Raw genomic sequence first — 4773 nt, forward strand, 5'->3', positions numbered from 1 at the left:
GACAAACTCTAACGAAACCCAAGGAAAGGATTGACAACCCGTTCACTTGCACGTCGTCGAAGAATTCAATGCTCCATGTTCTCTGTAAACTTGTATCAATTTATATTTCATCTAATAAAGTTCGTTCTATTCGATAGATTTTTATGCAGCACTTATGGTAACCAATCAACTAAAGTGACTGCTGGTGTTTTCATTAAAACGTATTTAATCCAAAATCTTTACAAGGAAACTTTGTTGAACACTTAGGCAAATTATTATCTCGAAAGAGTTTTAATTTGATTAAGGGCAATTTATCCCAAAAGGGTTTTGTCGCGTTCAAAGCCAATTAATTAGAGGTTCCGTCATTTATTTCATCTTTATAATTCGTACAAAGTTTAAAGTTGTTTTCTTTGCTTAATGCAAACAAATATACTTGTTTACTTTTCTAAAGTACTAAAACGTTCATGTTTTGCAAATTCATTCTTAAATCAGATATTTTCTTTTTTTTTTTTTGGTAGAAAAGGAAAAGAAAAACGAATAACAACAAACTACCCAGGAATTAGCCTAGGGAAGCTAACCCCAATCCTATCTTCTAAGAGAAGATGAGAGATGAGAAAATCAGATATTTTCTAACATCTTCATATTCTAATCTAATTCTTATTCTAGCAATTTCAAAACCAAAACCGATTAAACGATTTTTCCATATTATAAACCTTAAAGTAATTTTAACCGATTGTAAATAAGTTTTGTTAAAAAACGTTCCCTGTGGGATCGATATCTTTTATTACTACAAGCGTATACCGTGCACTTGCGGAAATCGCTCAACAAGTTTTTGGCGCCGTTGCCGGGGAACGCCAAAATTTTTGACAAAATTTTAAATTTTTCGTGTTTTAGTACGAATCTAGGTTTATTCATACTTATTCAAACTTTCACATTTTATTTATTTTTATTTATTAACATATTTATTTTTCAAAATTCTGTTTTGTAGGTAGTTTCTGTTCGTGCGAAATTTCAAGTTCATGCGCAGTTCTCGAAGTTCAGGCACGTCACCAGATCCTATTGACCCAGAAATTGAAAGAACTCTTAAAAAGAACAAGAAAGAAAAGAAAAAGAAAAACCAAACCCCAATAAAAACTAAAATTACCGAGCCAGAAGTTATGGCCACACTTATGGATTACGCTAGGCCAGGAGTGGCCGGTGTAACAAACAGTATAGTTAGACCCCAAATTAATGCACATCATTTTGAAATTAAGCCTGCGTTGCTTAATATGTTGCAAAATAATGTAATGTTTTACGGGTTACCTAACGAAAATCCTAATACCCATTTGACAAATTTCTTAGAAATTTGTGACACTTTTAAAATTACTGATGTAACTGCAGAAGCAATCAAACTTCGCCTTTTTCCTTTTACCTTGAAGGATCGAGCCAAAGAATGGTTAACTTCTATGACAGCCGCATCAATTGAGACTTGGGAGCAATTAGCCCAAGCATTTTTATCAAAATTTTTCCCTTTAGCAAAAACCGCAAGAGTCATTAAAGAGTTAACATCTTTTTCTCAAAAATGATAGTGAAACTCTTTATGAGGCTTGGGAACGTTTTAAAGAACTTCAACGTTTATGCCCACACCACCAATTGCCCGCTGAACTTTTAATGCAAACATTTTATAATGGACTAAATCCTACAACTAGAGGTTCATTGGACGCTATGTCTGGAGGGTTATTCATGAAGAAAACATCTGCCCAAGCAAGAGAACTTTTGGAGGAAATGGCAATCAACAACAGTATGTGGCCCGCGGAACTTGGACACATACCAGTAGCAAAACCATCATCCTCAACTACATCATCAGTTAAAGGTATAGTGAATCTTGATCCAGTAGCGATGTTGCAAGCCCAATTTTCTACCTTGTCGCACAAAATTGATAGGTTTATGGCACCGTGTGATCCTAATGGTCAACCAATCCAAACGGATGTGGATTACGAAGGTATGAGTGAAATTGAACAGGTAAATTTTGTCCAAGGGCAAAACCAAAATAATAACCCTTATTCCAACACATATAATCCTGGATGGAGAAATCATCCTAACTTTAACTGGAGAGACAATAATAATGTCAATGCTAATCAAAATCGTACTACTAATTATCAAAATCAATCAAGAGATTCGATTAGCACTTTATCTTCTAAAATCGACAAATTCATTGATGCTATGAGCGGAAAAATAAGTAATCACGACGATGGTTTTAAACGGATCGAGAATAAATTCGATCAGCTTATTAAAAACCAATCATCTAGCATCCATAATTTGGAGATTCAAATTGGACAACTCGCTAAATCAATGCCATCCCGCAAAGAGGGAAGTCTTCCAAGCCATACGGAAGAAAATCCGAAAGAGCATGTTAAGGCTATCACTCTTCGTTCAGGGAAAAACTACTTAGGCCCGGAAATGCCCGGAAATTCGACTTTACCTGGAACTGATTTACCAAAGTCCAAAGAAGATACATTAAAACAAAAAGATGCACCGATTGACTCTAGTACAAAAACTTTTGTACCCAAACCACCTTTTCCACACAAAGTTCGCAACAAGGACTATGACAAACAACTTTTAACATTTTTAGACAAACTTAAAAATTTGCATATTAATTTGACGTTTATGGATGCAATTACGCAAATTCCCAATTATGGTAAATTCCTCAAAGATTTAATTTCAAAGAAAATCAGTTGGGAAGGAATTTCATCCATTTCGCTAACTGAAGATTGCAGTTCGATTGTGTCAAGCAATTTGCCCACAAAACTCAAAGATCCCGGATGTTTTACCATTCCATGTAAATTGGGAGATATTGAATTTCCTAGTTGTCTCTGTGATTTAGGAGCAAGTATTAACTTGATGCCATTATCTATTTTTAATAAGTTAGGCTTAGAAGAAGACATCAAACGTACCAATATGGTTTTGCAATTAGCGGATCAAACCACTAAAAGACCATACGGTATAATTGAGGATGTTTTAGTTAAAGTTGACAAATTTATTTTTCCTACCGATTTCGTTATTTTAGATTTTGCATATGATGTAAATTGTCCGCTAATCTTTGGTAGACCATTCATGAACACGGGACGTGCTCTAGTTGATGTGTCGGAAGGGAAAGTAGTTTTACGAATAGGAGATGATAAGATTGAGTTTGATATGAACCAAGCGATGAAATATCCTATGGAAGATTTCGCTTGTATGAAACTTGATTTAATTGAAGAATGTGTAAATGACATTGTTCAAAAAGAAGAAATAATAGAACCTATAATGAGTGAGGCACTAGAAGATAAGGACCCAGAACCTTTGATTCGAGAAGATGGACCAGTTCCACTTTCAATTGTAGTTCCACCTAAATTAGAACTTAAAGAATTACCAAGTCATTTGAGGTACGCTTTTTTAGGCGAAGGCGATTCTCTACCTATTATTATCTCTAACAAATTAACACAAATCCAAGAAGAGAAATTGAAAGAAGTTGTTAGAAATAGGATAGGAAGTATGGGTTGGCAAATTTCAGACTTAAAAGGTATTAATCCAAGTATTGTGATGCATAGAATTCATTTAGAAGAAGATAAGCCACCTAAAGCGGATAGGCAAAGACGCCTAAATCCGAACATGAAGGAAGTAGTAAAAAATGAGATTACTAAACTTCTGGACAATGGAATCATCTACCCTATCTCGGATAGTGAATGGGTTAGTCCAATCCATTGTGTACCTAAAAAGGGAGGCATAACAGTTGTAAGGAATGAAGAAGGTGAATTAATACCTACGCGAACCACCACTGGTTGGAGGGTTTGTATAGATTATAGAAATTTAAATAAAGCAATTAGGAAAGATCATTTTCCTCTTCCTTTCATTGATCAAATGATCGAAAGGATAGCTGGTCATGCTTTCTACTGTTTTCTTGATGGTTACTCCGGATTCTTTCAAATATACATTTACCCGGATGACCAAGATAAAACAACCTTCACATGTCCTTACGGAACATTTGCATATAGAAGAATGCCCTTTGGTCTATGTAACGCACCTGCAACATTTCAACGTTGTATGACTGCGATTTTTAATGATTTCATTGAAGATATCATGGAAGTTTTTATGGACGATTTTTCAGTTTATGGAGATTCTTTTGATTCGTGCCTAGAAAATTTGGATAAAGTTTTGTCTAGGTGTGAAGAAACAAATTTGGTATTAAACTGGGAAAAATGTCATTTCATAGTTAACGAAGGAATTGTTTTAGGTCACAAAATATCTGAAAAAGGATTAGAAGTAGATAGAGCAAAAACCTCAGTAATAGAGAAATTACCCCCTCCAACTACTGTTAAGGGAGTAAGATCATTCTTAGGACATGCTTGTTTTTACAGAAGATTTATTAAATTTTTTTCTGTAATTTCCAAACCACTTACTAATTTACTCATGAAAGATTCAACCTTTGATTTTAATGAAGAATGCGTTAAAGCTTTCGAAACATTAAAAACAGCTTTAGTCAGTGCACCTGTTATTGCTAAACCCGATTGGGATCTACCATTTGAAATTATGTGTGATGCAAGTGATTTAGCTGTCGGATGTGTTTTAGGTCAAAGGAAAGATAAGAAACTTCATGTCATTTATTATGCAAGTCACACACTGTCTGGTGCACAATTAAACTACACCACAACAGAAAAAGAAATGTTAGCCGTAGTTTTTGCATGTGACAAGTTTAGGTCATATTTATTAGGTTCAAAAGTTATTATTTATACTGATCATGCTGCATTAAGATATCTATTTGCTAAAAAGGATGCA

At 34.5% G+C, this 4773-nt stretch overlaps 1 non-coding gene across 1 annotated transcript; it reads right to left on the reverse strand.

Annotated features, from left to right (window-relative positions):
• Positions 1-1505: 1505 nt before the first annotated feature.
• LOC136231585 (small nucleolar RNA R71) lies at positions 1506-1613 on the reverse strand. The gene has a single exon (XR_010689958.1). It is a non-coding gene; the product is annotated as a small nucleolar RNA R71 (small nucleolar RNA).
• Between the last annotated feature and the right edge of the window lie 3160 nt (positions 1614-4773).

Source organism: Euphorbia lathyris, chromosome 5 (assembly GCF_963576675.1).
Source record: "Euphorbia lathyris chromosome 5, ddEupLath1.1, whole genome shotgun sequence".
NCBI classification, from domain to species: Eukaryota; Viridiplantae; Streptophyta; class Magnoliopsida; order Malpighiales; family Euphorbiaceae; genus Euphorbia; species Euphorbia lathyris.